The sequence below is a fragment of the Copadichromis virginalis genome, linkage group LG20 (assembly GCF_057382275.1).
Source record: "Copadichromis virginalis isolate Kocher_CV1m ecotype Utaka linkage group LG20, C_Virginalis_male_GT1.1, whole genome shotgun sequence".
NCBI classification, from domain to species: domain Eukaryota; kingdom Metazoa; phylum Chordata; class Actinopteri; order Cichliformes; family Cichlidae; genus Copadichromis; species Copadichromis virginalis.
In genome coordinates, this window is record NC_140637.1 from 14,903,990 (window position 1) to 14,915,733 (window position 11,744).

Genomic DNA, 11,744 nt, shown 5'->3' on the forward strand with positions numbered 1-11,744 from the left:
ATAACTATCAAAATCGTGAAATGATTTGCAAAGTGTGAAAGTGTTACAGCTGCAGAGAGCTATGGCGGTATCTATGGAAGCTGTTTACATAGCTAATAATATACGATGTAACCATGGAGACAGTCAGTCACTTGAGCTAGCGGTGCATGTTTACTACAGTGAATAAGGTGATTGAGTGCACAGCGTCCACACTCTGCAGGGGGTAAAGACATTACTTCAATATTGTTTTATATTGATATATATTAGCCTTCTGTTGACCATCACCTCAGGTTCACCATTACAGTTTCAGATTACAGATGCACACTGTCTAAACACATTCAAAAACTCATGTCTCAGAAATAAGCACAGCTGTTCATGTTTGTCATTAGAGTTTTATTTGTAAGAAAATTATGAACTTCATATTGTGCATTAAATAAAAGAACATTTCACAACTCTGAGTCAACAGAAACAGGTAACAGAAATGTCTCTAATGTGTACAGTGTAGTGTAAGCATTAAAAGATCATAAAGGAAAAACTAACATTTATGTGAAACTAATTGTAATAAAAAATGAGCAGGTGCTTTATAGATTTAAAAGAAAGAATCTGAAAACAACACTTTTTTGGTCTAAGTGATCAAAGTAGAAAACAGAACTGATGTTCAAGAACAAACCGTAGCTGCACTAATATTACACATCTCGATCGTTGTACTGAACAGACATGTTGCTTTTAAAACCACATGCAGTGTGTGACCATGACTGTTCACTGAGACCATGAACGCCACTTCGCTGAAGCATTCTTCTTCTTCTTCTTGCCATTAAATTGGAAGCAGAAGCAGCACGAGCTGATTTGATCTACTGAAAGGAAAAAGCAGAACATCTGAGTTGAAACCAGTCAGCTGAAATCATTAAGACAGGAACAAATTCAATGCAGTGTCTCAAGTGGCTTAGCCTGTTACAACTGTTGATACAAGCTAAATACGGTTAACACACAGTGTCAGGGAGCTCCAGTGTGGGAACTAGTGGCTTTAGGTTTGTAGTCATTTAACTTTCATCCATTCATTCATTTAATTCAGGAGGAAGAAATGCCAGGTTGGTGCAGGCTGGTTACATGCATTTGGTCCCATGCTGTCTTTAATTAAATGACTTGGTTCATTTTATGGCTGGGCTGTATGTGGGGTTATATCATGTTATTTGGGCAGGAGTACCTGTCCCCTGTTAGACTTAGAAAGTTTCTCCATAAGTAGAGTTTCTAACTCTTCTAGCACATCTGTGGCTGACAGCTTTTTGGTGGCTCTTTTTACCCCACACTGGTTGTGAGTGTGTAAATAGCCCCACTAGTTATTTTCAGAGCGTTCTCACTCCCGAGGCGTAACATGTCGACGTTTTGTCACGTCCCGCGGCGTTCCTGAGGAACGCGAAAGGAGACCTTCGGCGTTCTTATGGTACGCGGCGGGTTATGGCTGGAATCCAGTGCAATGACGCTCCCGCGGTAGTAGACGTTCCAGCCCTGTATTCCAGCCCTAAACCTAACCTTATCCCTAGCCCTGACCATAACCTTATTCCTGACCTTAACCAGGACTTTAATGATGTTAAATAGCGTGTTTCTAAGCGATTTGAAGAAAAAGAGCGAACATGTGTAGGTTCAGTCCAGACGGTTCTCATATTTCCTCTTTTTCCGAGGTCGTCATTTAGGAACGTGGTGGGTAGCCGAAAACGTAATATGGTGACGATTTGTCACCTAGCGTAAAATGTTACGCTTTGGGAGTGAGAACGGGTTGTTATTTTGGGTTGCAGTTAACTAGGGAGGAAGGGGTGGGTATGCCATGATTAGGTGAATAACAATTATATGTGATACATAAATTTCACAATGCATGCATATATCTCTATCAATTAAACCTGGCCTGAGGGCTGCCATTTTTTACATTCAGTTATTTCTCTTAGAAATGTTGGAACTAAATAATGAATGTGTTACAGTTAAAGTGAAACACTGGTCAGTGTAAATGGCTCATTGGGACACAGAAACCTTTAAATTAAACCTGATATCTAGTGTCAAACAATATCAAAGCTGTAAAAGATGTTTACATTCAGAATTTATAAAACTATTATTGTAAATAAATTCAAACAAGTGAGCTTTTCTCTTTGTGCTGAATATCAACACTGTGGTTTCTTAGACTGTAAGCTGTACTTTAGTGCAACCAGTTGCAGAAGCTGCCACTCCAAATGTCTTTTGATAACAAGAAAAAAATACCTTTTCAGTACACGGCCTGAAGTTCTTCTCCGAAATCTTCTGCAATCGGCTTTGTCTGCTGGTTTGAAGACAATAAACCATAAAAAAGATGATTTAGTCACTTTGTCTGTGTCATGCAGCTCGAATGTGTCGTGTAACGATGTTGAATAGCCGTCGTTATCCCTCTGCTGCGTCAGTAGGATTGTACTGTACAGCATCTCATTGATATGTGAGGAATGCTAATGTAACACGATAACAGACTTACATCATTAAAATATAAAGTGCAGGAGATATTTAGATATTTTTTATATTTATATTACATTTTATAGCTGACGGATATTACTAAATAGATAGAATTTACTAAATAGCTGGATGAACATGAAAAATATGTCTATAATAACAAATGACCATGAGAGCCAGTAGAATTAATTCAGCTGGACACTCAAAAGACGTCCTTAAATGCTCTTTAAGTGGCAGAACAGATGAACAAACAGTTAATCGCTTACTTGAGATGAAATCTGCTCAGCTACTTTGAAAACAGCTTCTAACTGGTTCCTCCTTTAACAGGATGACTGCTCAGGGGTAAGGCCATCATGCAATCCAGCAACCTTTATGGTTCTGCTTTGATTCACCAGGAACTATTAGGGAAACCTTCCAGCGCCTCCTGTGAAAGACACAGGCATAAACACACAAACATTTATTAACATGTTCCACAGTGTTCCAGTTTGATTTTCTTATCCTGTGGACAACAACGTACATGGATGCAGGTTTATTGTTAACTTTTGTAAGGTTTATTTAATGAACATATCCAGCTGCAGCTCCACTGTGATCCTGAACTGGATAAGCACTTAAGAAAATGTGTCAATAAATGGACAAACATCAACTTACTATATTTATCCAAACAGACGGGACCAATAATGCTTCGCTGAGTTAGAGACTTTAACAGACTCTTCTATGTAAGAATGTCTCGTGCTGATATACCTGCAAACTTGACAACAAAGGTTTTTCAGACTACATGTAGCTGTCCTCTATGTCAGCTAACACATTTACATTTATGTCACACTTATTTCTGCTTTCCCATTTTATAATTATTACTTACATTTTGATTAGATACCTTGAGTTTGTAAATGATCAGATTACATAATTGGAATACAATGTATCCAATTCAGGGTTGCGGGAGGATGAAGCCTATCCCAGCTGATACAGGACAAAGACAGGCTGCCAGTTTATTGCAGGGCTAATACAACATGTGTAACAGAAAATCCACTTAAATGTTTGATATTTCTTATAATAATCATAATTATGACTATTATTTAAAGGTTTCTTCATAAATACATTTTGATTTTTTATAACCCCTAAAATATAAACCTGAGCTGTTTCAGATTCTGACCTCTGACCTCAGTGACCTGGCTGTGTCCTCACTGCAGCTCCCTCTTGGAAGTACGTCTGCTTCTTGTCTTCCCCCAGTGTTGACCGCCTGATATCAAGATATCACGTACTGTAACTGAGGAACAAAAAAGGACAAACACTTGCCTTCATTTAAAAGTACATTCATACAGAGATAATCTATGGAAACACACTAGTTCACAGTTTGGGAGGAACCAGTTCCTGTGAAACATTTCTGTATATGAACATCATGTGGAGAATGAATGAAATGAGTTCTTCAGGTGACTCAGCAGTCCCACACTGACAAATGAAATCTAGTTAAACTATTAAGCATATTTGCTCTTCTGAAATCTGTGTTAAACAACAACAAACATAAATTAGTAACAAAAACTACAGCTGAGTATAGGCTTTACAAACCACCAGCAGCCATAATGCTAAATTTTAATCTTCAAATGTTTCTGAGCTGTCTTCAACCTGCTTTTAGCACATTAAAGTCTCAATAAATAAAGTCAATGCAGACTCAATCCTAAATGTTCAGCACACAGAGACACAGAGGTACTGTTTAAAGTTTAGTGTTAACTTGAGTCACTGATCATTCACAGTATTACAGAGTCTGGCAGTCTTTGCATGATGTCCACGTCACTGTAAGTTTCTAGCTGACTCTCAGGTGTGCCAGCAGGAAAGAGTAATAATAACCTGCATCCTGAGGTTTGTCATGCAGGATTAAAGGAGCCAAGCTTTGTTCACACAGCTAGGATTGTATTTTACACTGACCCTGGGTCAGTATCAACTTCAAGAAGACAGCTGTAACTGTTGATAGAAGAATCACACACACATATTTATGGCTTTGCCTTATAGAATTCAGCATCTCAGTGCTCAGGAAATAGGTTTTGCAGCTGTTTGAGCTAAGATTTTCAAGTTATTCACAAATTAAAACCTATACTTTGTGTCGGGCAAGAACTAAATTCAAATGCATGTAACAGTGAGAAACGCGTTTCTCATCAACTTCATAGAGCTTGCTGTAACTTTTGATAGAAGACTCAGACAAACATATTCATGGCTTTATCTTATAGACTTCAATATCCCCCCAATGTGTGTGTGAGTCTTCTCTCAAAATTTACAGCTGTCTTTATGAAGTTTATGGAAAAACGCTTTATTTCACCACGTTAGTGCGTTTCTCGCTATTACATGCATTTGAATGGAGTTCTCGCCCGACACAAAGTATAGGTTTTCAATTTGTGAATAACTTGAAAATCTTAGCTCAAACAGCTGCAAAACCTATTTCCTCAGCACGGAGATGCTGAATTCTATAAGGCAAAGCCATAAATATGTGTGTGTGTGAGTCCTCTATCAAAAGTTACAGCTGTCTTCATGAAGTTGATACTGACCCAGGGTCAGTGTAAAATACAAGTTATTCACATAATGAAAACTTATACTTTGTTTCGTGCAAGAACTCCATTCAAATGCATGTAATAGTCAGAAACGCACTGTCTCGGCGAAATGAAGCCTTTTTGTACAACTTCATGAAGTTAGCTGTAACTTTTGATAAAAGGCTCAAAGCAGAGGGATAACGACGGCTATTCAACATCGTTACACGACACATTCGAGCTGCATGACGCAGACAAAGTGACTAAATCATCTTTTTTGTGGTTTATTGTCTTCAAACCAGCAGACAAAGCCGATTGCAGAAGATGTCGGAGAAGAACTTCAGGCCGTGTACTGAAAAGGTATTTTTTTCTTGTTATCAAAAGACATTTGGAGTGGCAGCTTCTGCAACTGGTTGCACTAAAGTACAGCTTACAGTCTAAGAAACCACAGTGTTGATATTCAGCACAAAGAGAAAAGCTCACTTGTTTGAATTTATTTACAATCATAGTTTTATAAATTCTGAATGTAAACATCTTTTACAGCTTTGATATTGTTTGACACTAGATATCAGGTTTAATTTAAAGGTTTCTGTGTCCCAATGAGCCATTTACACTGACCAGTGTTTCACTTTAACTGTAACACATTCATTATTTAGTTCCAACATTTCTAAGAGAAATAACTGAATGTAAAAAATGGCAGCCCTCAGGCCAGGTTTAATTGATAGAGATATATGCATGCATTGTGAAATTTATGTATCACATATAATTGTTATTCACCTAATCATGGCATACCCACCCCTTCCTCCCTAGTTAACTGCAACCCAAAATAACTAGTGGGGTTATTTACACACTCACAACCAGTGTGGGGTAAAAAGAGCCACCAAAAAGCTGTCAGCCACAGATGTGCTAGAAGAGTTAGAAACTCTACTTATGGAGAAACTTTCTAAGTCTAACAGGGGACAGGTACTCCTGCCCAAATAACATGATATAACCCCACATACAGCCCAGCCATAAAATGAACCAAGTCATTTAATTAAAGACAGCATGGGACCAAATGCATGTAACCAGCCTGCACCAACCTGGCATTTCTTCCTCCTGAATTAAACGAATGAATGGATGAAAGTTAAATGACTACAAACCTAAAGCCACTAGTTCCCACACTGGAGCTCCCTGACACTGTGTGTTAACCGTATTTAGCTTGTATCAACAGTTGTAACAGGCTAAGCCACTTGAGACACTGCATTGAATTTGTTCCTGTCTTAATGATTTCAGCTGACTGGTTTCAACTCAGATGTTCTGCTTTTTCCTTTCAGTAGATCAAATCAGCTCGTGCTGCTTCTGCTTCCAATTTAATGGCAAGAAGAAGAAGAAGAATGCTTCAGCGAAGTGGCGTTCATGGTCTCAGTGAACAGTCATGGTCACACACTGCATGTGGTTTTAAAAGCAACATGTCTGTTCAGTACAACGATCGAGATGTGTAATATTAGTGCAGCTACGGTTTGTTCTTGAACATCAGTTCTGTTTTCTACTTTGATCACTTAGACCAAAAAAGTGTTGTTTTCAGATTCTTTCTTTTAAATCTATAAAGCACCTGCTCATTTTTTATTACAATTAGTTTCACATAAATGTTAGTTTTTCCTTTATGATCTTTTAATGCTTACACTACACTGTACACATTAGAGACATTTCTGTTACCTGTTTCTGTTGACTCAGAGTTGTGAAATGTTCTTTTATTTAATGCACAATATGAAGTTCATAATTTTCTTACAAATAAAACTCTAATGACAAACATGAACAGCTGTGCTTATTTCTGAGACATGAGTTTTTGAATGTGTTTAGACAGTGTGCATCTGTAATCTGAAACTGTAATGGTGAACCTGAGGTGATGGTCAACAGAAGGCTAATATATATCAATATAAAACAATATTGAAGTAATGTCTTTACTCCCTGCAGAGTGTGGACGCTGTGCACTCAATCACCTTATTCACTGTAGTAAACATGCACCGCTAGCTCAAGTGACTGACTGTCTCCATGGTTACATCGTATATTATTAGCTATGTAAACAGCTTCCATAGATACCGCCATAGCTCTCTGCAGCTGTAACACTTTCACACTTTGCAAATCATTTCACGATTTTGATAGTTATGAAGACAGAATATGTTTTTAAGGTCATGCTAGGCGGTTGCTATGGTGGTTGCTGTGGACTTGGCTGGACCGCGTCCGATTCCTGTTATTAGCTGTCCGCCGTAGGAAGGCTGCGTTCCATTTACAAGTAGTGACAGTCTGCCGCAACTCGAACTCAAACCCCGCTTTGTTCTTTAATTATAGGCCTTTTATAGCCGTTCATGACACGGGCACACACACACATAAAGCACTTTGCCTCACCATGAGAATGGAACTTTACCTAAGATAACCTTTAAAATATCTGATATAGGATAGAAAAATTGAAGCAACCAGAGATTTAATGATGAAGACTCTGGGTTCTGTAGTGACCTGAATGACTCTTTGCATACAATTTATTGAAGAGGACTTTAGAATGCACTTTACATTTAGACTGTTGCTGTTTAATTTTTTACATTGTTGCGGTGTTATGTCATGAATAAAGTTCACCTGCTGGGGGTTTGATGGATCAGATCATCATAATCAGTGGGTCCTGAGGTTGGTGGGACTGTCTCTGGTGATGTCACCATGAAGGAACAGCATCTGGCACGTGTTGCTGAAACATCCCAGTACACTGGTGTAGTTTCCTCTCCAGCTGTTTGACATTTGACACTTCAACATTAAGGAGAAGAAGAAGAAACAGTGTTAGGTCAGGTGACCACATGGTTTCTAAAGTAACTGACAGGAAGTAACCAGGCCGTTAGAAATGGATGGCATGTGTTTAGAGTTACTGGAGTTGGGTAACTCTACTTACCAAAAGCAGAAGCACACAGATGAAGGATCAGATGCTGAATGTTGCAGGAACATGCTCGTGCGGTGGTCATTCAGTGCTGCTCCGGCAGGTTAGACAGTCCAAGACTGATATACTGCCCATCTGAGAGTTTGAAAACACACATGCAAAGATTTATTTTGTATTACAGTCAAAGTTGGATGTTCATTTTTGTCCTTTAAAAATGTTTGTGTATTTGAAAGCGCTAACATTTAAGGATGACTTGGATCGTCTCCTTTAAAGGGGAGACAAGTGTATCCACTGATCCACGTCACTTTACCTGGATGATGACTCCTCTCCCCCTCACTCAGAAACGCTCCTAATATAACCAAGCAAATAAATAATATTGAAGATTTACTTACATCATTACAAAAACAGGAAAAACATCTCCCTTTGATTCTATTTCTCCATTCCTGCTGAACATCAGGCAACAAATATCTCAATAAATCACAGTAAAATGTAAAGCACATGTTTTCTCTGCTTTGTCTAACCTCTGCAGAGCCTCTGTCAAGAAAAACATATCTGTAAGCATAAAACAAATATACATTTCATAACACGTCACTGGACAAACCTCGGTCAGTTGATTTCCTCTGTGCAGTGTAGACGAACATCAGTCAGCAAGTCAAGGTGGTGAGATGGACTGGTGTCCTTTGTGACTCTGCTGGTTCTTCTGAGGAAATACCACCGTCTCTCCACACCGTCACCATCTGTGAGCACAAACTGCTGCTCTGCTCTGCCAGCATGTAGGAAATCACATATCACACACACAGGGGTGAAGAAACATTAGAACTCAACTTTGGATACTTTAGATCTAAACAGATCAAAGTAGCTCTTAGCTTCAACAATCAGTGAACAGACAAACAATGATACCATACTGATTCTGTATGAATACAATATGGTATTTTCAATACAGGTGTCAAATTAATTTACTAAAACTAATACAGATATATGTATTTTTTTTTTTATAAATTCGTTTGCTAAATTATAAGAATATATATTTTTTCATTTAACAATTGCAACTGAAAGAAATTAAATATTGAACAAAAATATATTGTCACATTCTGAGCATGCTCAGCATGCTGACAGACTTGAAGTTGCTACAGATTTTAAGAAGTGATAATTATAGGGAAAAAACTTCTCTTTTTCATCCGTTTAATCAAACATTTGATGCCTTAGATGTCTCAGTCCTATAGCATTCTGCAACTACAACTAAGCTGAAGCTTGGATTTGGCTGCAGGTGCCCTGTACATCCTTCTCAACATGTGGGTACCATTTAATCACACTTCTTCCTGAGCTTTGCTTCGTCACAAGACCAAAGGTGGCATCCCGTGTCACGGTCATATCATCATCCAGAAGAAACATTTGAAGAAACATCATGGAGAAGAAACATTTACGCGCCTCCCGGTTTTGTTTTCTGATCCTGCAAAAAGACTGAGGACAACAAAGCCCAGAGAACACGAGATACACAACATCCAACATTCAGACTCAACAGCCTCCATAAATGAAGAGCACCAGGTTGGTTCAGTTATAGTAGATGTCATGGAATTTTTTAAATAAAGTCTGCAACACAGAAAGAGCTGTGATCATGCTATTTATTACTGTGCACAGGAGAGCAAACACACATCAAACATCACAGTTCAGTCATGTCAGCTCTGCCACTTCACGTGTCTCGCTATGAAACCTAACGGATCAATGGTTATGCTGTTTTGTGCCCTTGACGTTATCAGCACCTGTAAAGGGAGTTGTTTTCTCAAACTGCTGAAGTAAGTTCATCTAGTTTTAGAAACCTTCATTGAACAGTCTATAACAGTGTCACAACTAAGCATATGCATAAGCACTTAAATGCTTTAAATGAGAATAACATAAAATTTCTATTACAGGAGCTAGAGCCTGTCCCAGTAGTCATAGGTAGAGCACACCTGGACAGGTCACCAGTCTGTCAGAGGACTAACACAGATGCAGCCTGACTCAATCCTAAATGTTCAGCACACAGAGACACAGAGGTACCGTTTAAAGTTTAGTGTTAACTTGAGTCACTGATCATTCGCAGTATTACAGAGTCTGGCAGTCTTTGCATGATGTCCACGTCACTGTAAGTTTCTAGCTGACTCTCAGGTGTGACAGGTGTGCCAGCAGGAAAGAGTAATAATAGCCTGCATCCTGAGGTTTTTCATGCAGGATTAAAGGAGCCAGGCTTTGTTCACACAGCTAGGATTGTATTTTACACTGACCCTGGGTCAGTATAAGTATCATACAGTTTAAACAAAGCACTGAAACTTGCACATATTTATTACAGATGCACTGAAGCTAATCGAGATATTTGCTGTCAGTCTGTGGCTGCGATTAAACACTTTACTGGAAACTTTATTAACTAGTAACTTCGTCAGTCATGACAGAAGCTAATATTTCTGTGCTAACATCGTTTAAACAGTAACAGCTTTACTCCAATATAAGCTAACGTTTACACCGTAACTTTAAGCTAGCACCATAAAGACGGTAAAACACGTAATAACATCTACAAATGCATCTTAAAGCTGTTATATTAGCACTCGGTGTATTACTAACATAACCACATTAACATTATTGACACTCGCTGGTCTGACTTTTAATAGTCATTCTATAAATGCTGTCCGTTTAAACGGTCTTACCTGTACACACTCCTGTATCCACCGGATTGCAGCCAGAGTGGATTCTGGAGTCTTCCCACGCTCCTGTTAGTGATCCTCCATCTGGATGGATGATAACAACCTTCTGAACAATCTAGCAGGAGATGGTCCATATCTAGGGGATATGGACTGACAACAGCCGAAGCGGGTGAATAAAGTCACCCAGTCGCTAGCTGTGCGATTACCCAGCATACACCAGCACAATATTAGGCACAGCACCACCATAGACATTTTCAGTGGTTTTGAATGCAGGACATGGTTATCTTACCTTGTAAAATGCATGACAATAAAACAGCTAACCACCATAAAATGGTATTGTGTATGTATGTATGTGCATGTGTGTGTGTGTGTGTGTGAGAGAGAGAGAGAGAGAGGGGGGGGGGGGGGGGGGGGGAGAGATCAAAGGCGTGCGCTTATGTTTTTTCTTGATCAAGAGTGTGCCTCCTCTCTCTTATTGGATGTATGGTATAGCATGTTTATTCAGGTGCACCTTTGAAGTCTATGAGAATACTTTGCAGCCTGGTCTGAGTGGTCATTTCTGCACAGACACAATGAAGCGTGCACTCAGTTTAGAGGAGGCTGTTGCTGCAGTTTTGCACTCTCCACAAGCAGTGGAGATACTTCTGACAGCGAAGAAGAATTTTTGCCAGGCACCGAGGAGCTTTGCAGCTCATGTGCGGAGGAGGAGAAGGAGAAGGAGGAAGAAGAGCAGGAGGAAGAGACAAGACTGGAGGATGGCCAGTGGAGATCTAAAAATGGAGAAATCATGTGGCAACCCACACACGAAGAGGTCCTGCCATTTTTTCCTCCCCCCATTTTAACCCCAGGACCAACCCATTATGCAATTCGTATAGGATCAGCAGCCCTGTGAGCACTTTCCATCTTTTTTTTGCAGAGGACATTATGCAGCTAATCCTGCATTTCACCAACCTGCAGGGGCAACAGGTCAGTAAAAGACTGGAAGATGAGGAGTTGCAGGCTTACATGGGGCTTGTGATGCTGGCTGGCCTGTACAGGTCTCAACATGAAACGACAACAAGCCTGTGAAATGGGGAGACAGGGCTCTTCTGTTTCATGCTACCATGTCAAAAAAAAATGATTTGAGCAAATTAATCGGGCAGTAAGATTCGATGATCGTCTCTCCCGTCCAGGTCGCTAGGGGGGGGGGGGGGGGGGGGGGGGGGGGGCAAG

At 39.6% G+C, this 11,744-nt stretch overlaps 1 long non-coding RNA gene across 10 annotated transcripts; it reads right to left on the minus strand.

Annotated features, from left to right (window-relative positions):
• Nucleotides 1–1,840: 1,840 nt before the first annotated feature.
• On the minus strand, nucleotides 1,841–10,903 carry LOC146684475 (uncharacterized). 10 transcript variants are annotated; one of them, XR_014917155.1, is made up of 8 exons: nucleotides 10,822–10,903; nucleotides 8,459–10,726; nucleotides 8,098–8,206; nucleotides 7,873–7,992; nucleotides 7,569–7,730; nucleotides 3,596–3,709; nucleotides 2,712–2,869; nucleotides 1,841–2,284 (listed from the first exon to the last, which is right to left on the minus strand). It is a non-coding gene; the product is annotated as an uncharacterized LOC146684475 (long non-coding RNA). The 10 variants fall into 10 exon arrangements; XR_014917156.1 differs by having other exon boundaries at nucleotides 1,843–2,284; nucleotides 8,459–10,616; XR_014917159.1 differs by having other exon boundaries at nucleotides 1,848–2,284; nucleotides 8,459–9,318; nucleotides 10,536–10,903.
• Nucleotides 10,904–11,744: the final 841 nt, after the last annotated feature.